Genomic DNA, 9952 nt, shown 5'->3' with positions numbered 1-9952 from the left:
AGTTAAAGATCACACTTTGACAAAAAAAAAAGATCTCACTTTTATTGGAAGTGTGATAAAAAAAATTAGATTGATATTTTAATCACACTTAATTTGATTGAGTGTGATAATATTTATTTTTTATGTCACTTTTCAATTAAGTGTGATTATATATATATATATATATATATTTTTAATCACACCTTCTAATTAAAGTGTGATTATATATGCACTACTACTTTTTAATCACACTTTTTAAACAAGTGTGATTATATATATATTTTTTAATCACACATTCTAATTAAAGTGTGATTATTTATATATTCTTTAATCACACCTTCTAATTAAAGTGTGATTATATATATACTACTACTTTTTAATCACACTTTTTAAATAGGTGTGATTATATAGATATTTTTTAACCACACATTCTAATTAAAGTGTGATTATTTATATATTTTTTAATCACACTTTCTAATTAAAGTGTGATTATATATACACTACTACTTTTTAATCACACTTTTTAAATATGTGTGATTATATAGATATTTTTTAACCACACATTCTAATTAAAGTGTGATTATTTATATATTTTTTAATCACACTTTCTAATTAAAGTGTGATTATATATATACTACTACTTTTTAATCACACTTTTTAAATAGGTGTGATTATATAGATATTTTTTAACGACACATTCTAATTAAAGTGTGATTATTTATATATTTTTTAATCACACTTTCTAATTAAAGTGTGATTATATATACACTACTACTTTTTAATCACACTTTTTAAATAAGTGTGATTATATATACATTACTATTTTTTAATCACACTCCCTAAATAGGTGTGATTGTATAAAATATTTCAATTTGATTTTTATATAAAATATACAATTCCCAAATCCGCGCCTCTATTCTACCCATGAATGATAGAGATGACTCACTACTAGAAAATGAGGCTTTAGACACGGAACTTTTTCACCCATCACTACAACAAAAAGTGTCTTTGGAGGCGAAAACTAATGACGAAAATAAATTTTGTAACAAAAGACGTACCTTTTAGTGAAGAAAATAATTTTTCGTCTCTAAATGTACCATTTTTAGAGACAAAAATAAAATTTCGTCACCAATCTGCATACATAATAAAAAAATTAGGTGACGAAATTATTTTTCGTCATTATTTATATTTTTTTTGTCACTAAAGATTTTCCCGCTAATTTTTCGGATGGTAAAATTTTCAAACTTTTGGTGAGGAAAAAATTGGTCACCAATAATAATATTATTAATGACGAATATATTTTCGTCACAAATAATTTTTAATATTTTAATATTATTTAGTGAGAAAACTATTTTCGTGGCTAATAATTTTATCTTTTAGTGATGAAATAATTTTGTCACCAAATAAATGGTTTAGTTGCTAAAGGTTTTTAGAGGGAAATAGATATATTGGCGCCTTAGATATATCAGTTCTTCTTCTCACACACAGATTTGACCACCAAACCTCATCCCTTTCTCTTCTCTCACGCCTCACGCCTCTGGCCTCTGTGTCTCTTCTCTCTCACGCCTCACGCATCTGTCCTCCTCCACTACAACAAAACTGACTTTTTATGCACTATAACAAAACTGACTTTTTACGGCACCACATCAATGGCATATAATAGATGTACGCCGTAGTTTCTCACTTTTAGGACTTACTTTTTTTGCACGTCGTAAATACTTTTCCAACCATGGCGTGTCTATTGCGTAGGCCATAAATGGTAATAACGATAATTTTTTTACGGCTTGCAATTCACGCCGCAAATAATAAAAGTTTCCGCGATGTGCATATGACATGCCGTTAATACATCAATTACACACGACGCACATACGTGCCGTAAAAGTATTGCAATTTTTATGACGCACACATCGCCTACCATTAAAAGTATTACTTTTTTATGACGCACAGTGCACGTCGTGAATTGTAGGATTTAAAAAAAAAAAAAAAAAAAGAAGCGCCAATATGAAATTTTGGGTGCCAATCACCAAAATATATATATATTAGAAATTTTTTTTCCAAAATAACTATTTTGTGTTCCTCTAATCAGAATAGAATACCAAAAAATTTAAAATAAAATAAAATCACAAGCCCTAGTTCTTCAGCCCACCCAAAAAAAAAAAAAAAAAAAAAAATCAAAATACAAGGCTTTGGCTTCTAATGAAAATAAACCCAGAGGGTTTCATCAAAAGGGAGAATAGAATGGACTTCCATTTAAGTTAAATTCAAAAGATGGGTTAGAGAGAGAAGCTCTCTAGAAAACGTTGTCTTCTAGGGTTTCAATTGCTCATTGATTTCCTGATGTCTGTAGCTATTGTTACCATTGATGATGAAAATTTGGTGGTTTTTACTCAGAATTGTTTGGGCGATCTAGGGCTTGATAACTGTGCGTGTGAAGCACTGTGTGCGTCTGCGATTAAGACGGTGGAACATTCTGGTTCCCCTTCTAAATAGATGGAAGAAATCAGAGAGAGATTGAATGTGATGGAAGCAAATATTGCCGGGGTAAATCAGGAGAAGGGTTCGTCTCATCGAAGAAGGGTTACCTGGTACATTGCTTCCTCCTTTCCTTCCTCTTGTCTTTGTTGATTTCTATTAAAGTGATCACTCATTTTTCTTTTGTTTTGCTTTCGATTTCTATTTCGATTTTGATCATCTCTTCTCATCGATTTCGATTTCATCTCTCTATTGCAGATTATCTTTCTTTTTATGGTAAACTGCTGCTGCTTCTCTCTCTCTCTCTCTCTCTCTCTCTCTCTCTCTCTACGAAGCTAGGGTTTCGAAACCACCATGTCAAGAGGTGTTGATTGAACGACGGTAGATTTTTCTGTTTCTTTTGAAATTTTGTTCAGATTTTTCTATCACCATTTGTTCTATTTCATGTTTATGTCTAGTGATTTGGGGGGGAAAAAAAAGTTTTGAGAAGTTGAGTTTTAAATTGAAAATTTAGGGTTTTTAATTGGGGGTTTTGATCGAAAAATTATGATTTTGTTGCCATTGCCAATTTTTCAGGTAATTTTGATTTTTACTTCTAATGGCTCCTATTTTACTTTGACCATTCTTTTTGTTCAAGATTTTTGCTAGGTTTTTGTTGGATAGAAAATTCGTATAGGGTGATTCTCTTCCTCGTCTCTCTGTGATGTTTGCACATGTTTGTATGTATCTAAATATTAACATATACCCAAAATCGTGACTTCATATCAAGATGATTTGTGTTATGTGTATGATGATTGCTTGTCTTTGTTTCTCTTTGTTGTCTTTGGCTGGTTATGTTTGTGTAGGTATCTCTATATATCTCTACTTTGTTTCTATTGTCCCGTAGAGAAGAAAACTATATACATGTTATTTATGCCTTTTAGGTGTTTGATAAAATGCTGAGTGGTTGGATCTTACTATATTATATTGTTTTCTTGTGAGCTTTTCTTAAATATGTCTATATATATATATATATAAAGTAAATGACTATTTGAAAGTTGTCATGTTATATGTGAGAAATCACCAAGGAGATGAAAAGTTTGGTGAAATAAAAATGTTATATATAACAGCCGTTACAACACACACACACAAAAAAAAAAAAGGATTGTTTTTTTTTAAAGAAAAAAAATTTGGTTATTTAAAAATAAATTAAAAATTAAAAAACAAATTCTAGAATGTATGCTAAAATGACAATAACATTGGCTACAAGTAGATGTCAATACATTCATAAAGACAACTTAACTTTTAATGTAACACAGTTTTACTCCCATGTGATATATATTTCATAGCTCCATCTTGGATGTCCCTAAATTATTCTCCATTTTCAGAAGTCAATGGATAGTTTTACTAAATTTCCCTCAATGTCTTTCTAAAATTACTACTAGTTGCCCAAAGATAATGCCAATCCATGTAAGGGTAAAATTGAAACCTGTAATGTAAACACATTAAATGAACTTCACTCAAACATTGTGCTTATTTCCAATGTATTATAATTTTGGGTTATAGCATGTAAAATTACAAATTTAGCTTGTTTCTTTACTTTGATTGTATTAATAAAAAAGCTTGTTTGAACAAAAACTTCTCAAATAGAACTTATGTGAAATTAAGTGTACAAAGAAGAGTGTGTATATATGTTTTATGTATAAAATGTTCCCTTGCTTGATTCTAGGGGTTGTCATGTTGGAAACCCATGCTTCCTTAGATGTCCCTAAATGATTCTCTATTTTAAAAAAAGAAGTGAATAGTATTACTCAATTTCCCTCAATTTCTATTGCTGTAAAATTAGTACAACTTGGCTACTAGAGGTGATGCAAAGCCACTAAATGATAAAATGGAGACCTAAAATTGTGAGAATTCTGTCAATGGTTTTTACTTAAATATTGTGCTTTTTATACTGGACTATACTGGGTATAATTTTTCAAACTACAAATTTGACTTTTTTAAATTAAACTTCTCAAATAGAAGTAAAAAGAAAATAGTTTTCCAAGACTCCCATGACTTCCTTTTCAGTAAACTGCCTCTCCAAGCCAAGTCATCAAGACGAGGCCTTTTATGATTGGTCTCAGCATAAAGCCTCTCATAAAACTAAATCACTTCGCTCTTAATCCCCTCCCTCCTCTCCACCCCATTAATTTCTAAACTTTTACATAGTTTTGTGTCCTATGGGTGTTAGTCAATTTGTGAAAGGACTGAATATTCCTGTCATAAATCCCTTGCCTTCTGCCTCCATCTAATTTCTTCCATATGAACAATGTGTCCCAACTCCATTTTGAGTTATTCCCTTCCTACTCATTATTTAAAAACTTATGTCTCAATACCAATACAAAGGGATAGGGAGAAAACTGATATAGTGAATGACTTTCCATGTCTGGTATAGTCAAAAATTATAGTGAATGACTAACTTCAAGGTAAAATGTTTTATATATGTTGATTGTCAAAAATTAAGTTTCTTCTTAATAATGTTATCTTTTCTTGTTTTTATTGGTGTTTCAATTGTGTAGTAACAATCACTAGCTAATGTGAATAATATGATGCAAATGAAGACAAAACATCGATGTGGATCAAAATCAATCCTGGTCAAGGTATACAGCTCGGTGCGTTCTACTAATTTATTTTATTGGATTAGTAGGCTGTGTTAGTATATTATGTTTTTATGTTAATTTAGTAGAAATTTCTTAATCAACTAGGGTAGAATAAAAAAAAACTGACATTTAGGGGCGAAAGGTCACGGGAAAATAGTGAAATATGCATGTAAAGATCCGAGAAACATCACAAACACCTTGAGACGAAGCAACATAAGTTGTGCAAACGTACGAAAGAAGCGCGTGGCTCCCAATTTGAAAACTACTACCATTACCTCTCATTCACCCTTGCCACTTCATTTACTCTACCACTACCACAACTTCACCATTAATCTCCTTCGCCGCTGCTACCACCACCACCACCATCATCTCTTATCCACCACCTTCACCACTACTGTCACTTTCTATCCTCTACAAAAAAAAAAAAAAAAATCATTAATTACAAAAAAATATATATTTTAACAAAAAATATTTTTTTTTGACGACGGCAACTCCCGTCGCAAAAAAAAAGAAAGAAAGTTAAACGACATTATTTTGTTATTTAAATTTCATTTCTGACAAAAAAAAATATTTTTTATTCCCGCCTGTTTTTGTTTTCCATTCCCGCTCTATTCTCTCTCTCTATCTCTTCTATCCGTCTCTCACTCATCTCTCTCTCTCTCACCACCCATCTCCTCTACCACCTTCACCACTACTGCAAACGTCATTCCACCACCACCACTACTTCCACTGTCGCCACTTCACCTCTACGACTACCATTACTACTACCATCGCCACCACTCCACTACTGCCGCTACTACTACCATTACCTCTCCTTCACCCCTTCCACTCCATTTACACTACCACTACCACAACTTCACCACTAATATTTTTCGCCATCACCACCACCACCACCACCACCATCATCTCTTATCCACCACCTCCACCACTAATGTCGCTACCTTTCCTCTACCACAAAAAATTAGTTCATGATTTTTACTAACAAAAAAAAATAGGCCGTAGAAAAATATTTTTCATTGACCACAGAAAATAAACTTTTATTTTAGTGGAAAATATTTTTCATTAAAATATTACCCCTACTTCTATATTTCTATCATTTGATTTTCATACATACTTTTTGATTTTTTTCTTTTTAATCTCTATCATTTGATTTTCATACATAGACTTTCTGATTGATTTGTAATCGATCTGTGCTTCTCTCTTATTTTACTTTTAGACCCTTGTGTTTGTATATTTGTTTTTGATGCAAGATTGTTTCTTCTTTTTTTTTTGAAAATTTTCTCTTCTCTGTTTGTTTGCTGAGAAAACCGAGCATTAGAACGAAATATAATTAAAAAATAGCTTGATTAGTTGTTGATTTTTTAAATATTTTAAATATTTTTTTAATTGATTAAAATATTAAAAAAATTCACTAAAAATAAAAAAATACTAATTAAAAACTCAAAAAAATAATTTTCAAAAATTAAAACAAATTTTTAATACGAAATCTATTTTGACTCGTTCAGACCCGCCCATTTGCCATGTTTGAAAAAAAAAAAAAAAAAAAAAAACTAACAAATTATTCCAAAATTCCCCCCAAAATTTCCCTCATTTTTCTTCTTCTCAGCCGCGCTCATCTCTCTCTGTCTCTCTCTCAATCGTTTTGTATTTTTTTTCCCTTTGAATTTTAGTCTCTTTTTATTTTTTTGTCATCGAAGATTTTCCCGCTAATTTTTTTTGGTGGCGCCAAAATTTTGAGAATTTTGTTGAGGAAAAAATTGGTCACCAATTATAAAATTATTAGTGACAAATATATTTTCGTCACCAAAAATTTTTAATATTTTGATATCATTTAGTGAGAAAACTATTTTCGTGGTCAATAATTTTGTCTTTTGGTGAGAAAATAATTTTGTCACCAATTCCGGAAGAAAAATTAAGCGGCAATGAAAAACAAAACAGGCTACTAATTTTTTCCCACCTTTTATCTAGTTGTTTTCCTCTTTGTCTTCTTCTTCTTCTTCTTCTTCTTCCTTGTTTATTTATTTATTTTTGACACCCTTTGTTAGTCTGTCGCAAAAGATTTTATTTTTGCTCATTCATAACGGTCCTTAAACTCGTCACAAAAACTTAATTGATTAAAAAAAATATAAAAAATATAAAATTTAATTTCTAAAAAATTAAATTCAACAAATTAAAACCAAACATTTTTTGAAAATATATATCCTTTATAATTAATCCTTTATATGAAAATATATATCCTTTATAATTGATTAGAATGGTCCATAGATCTTCCCAAACAACAAATAAATGGCTGAGATCATTTTACACACATTGGAGAGTTCCCACCCATCACACGCGCAACAGTTTCTTCTTTTCTTCTTCTCTCTTTTGTGATTCACGCTCTTTCTCTCTCTCTCTCTCTCTGAACGATAAACACCTCATTGGCACAACCTTTGTGTCTCCTCCTATTCCCCGAATTCGGATCTTCTTCCCCAATAGACACCCACCCTGTTCACTATAGACGGTGCTCTTCATTTCCCTTACAACCTTTCGAAACTCATTGGCTTGGGAAAGACCTGCAATTTTGGTAAGGTTCTAAACCTGGAGTTTGTTTCTTTTCTTTTCTGAAACCCTTCCCCTGTTAAATTAGGGCATTTGATCAAACTCCTCCACATCTCCAACATCAGCCGATCGAACTCCTTCCGTCCTTGTTTCCGTTGATCTGCACCAAAAAGGTAAGAGTTCATGCCTTTTTGTTTGTGATATATATATATATATATGTATGTATACACACATCGAGTTAGGGTTCCTTCCGTCCTTGTTCTTGTTAAATTTTTGCTCAATTTCTGCTCAATTCCTGTTCACTTGTTTGCTGTAGTGTTAAAATCAAAATCACTTTTGGTTCAGTTTTTTGGTTTTTTTTTTTTATATTTAATTATATACATATATATATATATATATATATATTTAAAGATTGGCCCAATCAGTATAAATGTTGACAAAAACTTTGGGTTTTTGGAGATTTGGTTTTTGGAGAAAATGGAAATTCATAATAGGTATTTGACTGATCTGTTGTAGTGCCGACCTCACATCCATGGAGAAAATATTTCCTTGACAAAAACTTTCTCTGGTGTAATGCTTTCTCTGGTTTATGTGCTTGGTTGACATAAAAACATTCAGAAAAAAAACAAAAGGAGATGCTGATTTGGAGGATATGTGGAAAATGCAGTTCAATTTCTAGAGTATTAGGATAAGATGCCTATTGAATTGAAGAAGATTTTCTAGAAGCGGATTAAACAAGAAAAGTAATGCTGGAAACAGAAAACAGCCACAGAAAAGCAATAGGAGATGCTGATTTTAAGTAGAAAAATGCATTTCCTATATCAGAACCCCTTTGATAACAAGTCCATCTAAATCAGAAAACCACAACAAAAAAGAAGATCCAAAATTGAAGATAAAAGATGTGATAAGAAGATGAAATTCAATCAAACCATGAAATCCAAAATGAAAATATAAGGCAGATTCATGAAAATATAAGGCAGATTCATGTATAAGGCAGATTCAAGAAAGAAAAATGAGGGGGAAAAAATTTATATATGTATATTTTATATATTTATGTATACAGACAGATTCATCACCTCTCTCTCTTTACTTTATTTATTTTTTCGTGTTAATTATGTTATGTCAGAAATCAATCCTCTGTAGTTAGATTTTAGTTTTATAATCTCAATATATATATATATAAATTTGTTATTAGGTTTTTGGCATTTGGGGCAAAGAAGATTAGCTAAATCCAACAATTGTTCACTGAAGATTGGTATTTGATTAGAAGCATAGTTATGAGTTCTCTATTTCTTGTTCTTCCTAATCATGAAAATCCTAAATGGAGATATAGCATTTCTGTTTCCAGAGTTTTAATATTTTTATTTGCGTACGCTGCCATAGTTTTATCATCATAACCTATATTCCATATATGTGTGTTTGTGTATGTATGTATATACAGTGTTTGGACCTGGGAATTAGGTATCCATCCTCTGAGCTAGTCTTTAACATGTCATAATCAATTAGATGCAGCTTATCAAGGATTGTTATTTATATAGTGAAATGGTTTGGAAATTCATAAGTAGGGTTCCACTTATTTGGACTGTTGCTTAAAAGAAGATAACAATATTTATATCCAGAGTAAACTAGTGTGATGCATTTGGTCCCAAATCCATGTGTGTGCAATAAAACCATCAGTTTTTGGTGAGATCTAAATGTAAGTTTATAAATTAATTAGTAAGTTTATTCATATGCTTCTGACGGTTTTTAAATTAATTTGTTTTTTTATTTTTCAGGTCAGAAATTTCTTGGAGAGATGCAAAATATGGTCAAAGAATTCAAGAACTTACTTTTTCCAAGTTTTTTATTTTTTATTTTTTATTTTTTAATGTATGTAATCACAGTTATTTTTTTTTTTATTAATTTCTTTGTATATACTTTTAAACATTTAACTTTCATTTATGAAATATATGATATTATTTCATTCAATATATGGTTGTGATTCAAAATATAGTATATAGTGTGTATTACATTATTCAAATGCGCGTGCAAAAATAATATTGATTATTCTTTAACTATGTCAATTTTTTTTTATCACAGGTTTTATTAGTTATTAATCACACTTAAAAGGTGTGATCTAAATGTTTTTAATCACACTTAAAAGGTGTGATCTAAATGTTTTTAACCACACTTAAAATGTGTGATCTAAAGTTTTTAATCACATTTAAAATGTGTGAACTAAAGTTTTTAATCACACTTAAAAGGTGTGATCTAAATGTTTTTAACCACACTTAAAAGGTGTGATCTAAATATTATTAATCACACTTAAAAGATGTGATGAAAGCATTTTTTAATGACAC

General features: G+C 30.5%; 1 long non-coding RNA gene across 4 annotated transcripts; it reads left to right on the top strand.

The window, feature by feature from the left end:
• Positions 1 to 1983: 1983 nt before the first annotated feature.
• Positions 1984 to 9584, top strand: LOC145804070 (uncharacterized). 4 transcript variants are annotated; one of them, XR_014345655.1, is made up of 4 exons: positions 2178 to 2564; positions 2710 to 2832; positions 4992 to 5072; positions 9389 to 9584. It is a non-coding gene; the product is annotated as an uncharacterized LOC145804070 (long non-coding RNA). The 4 variants fall into 4 exon arrangements; XR_014345656.1 differs by having other exon boundaries at positions 4992 to 5084; XR_014345657.1 differs by lacking the exon at positions 4992 to 5072 and having other exon boundaries at positions 2180 to 2564; positions 9389 to 9466.
• Positions 9585 to 9952: the final 368 nt, after the last annotated feature.

The sequence above is a fragment of the Camellia sinensis genome, chromosome 12 (genome assembly GCF_055761805.1).
Source record: "Camellia sinensis isolate YWXY chromosome 12, ASM5576180v1, whole genome shotgun sequence".
NCBI classification, from domain to species: Eukaryota; Viridiplantae; Streptophyta; class Magnoliopsida; order Ericales; family Theaceae; genus Camellia; species Camellia sinensis.
This window is presented reverse-complemented; position numbering and strand designations above follow the sequence as displayed.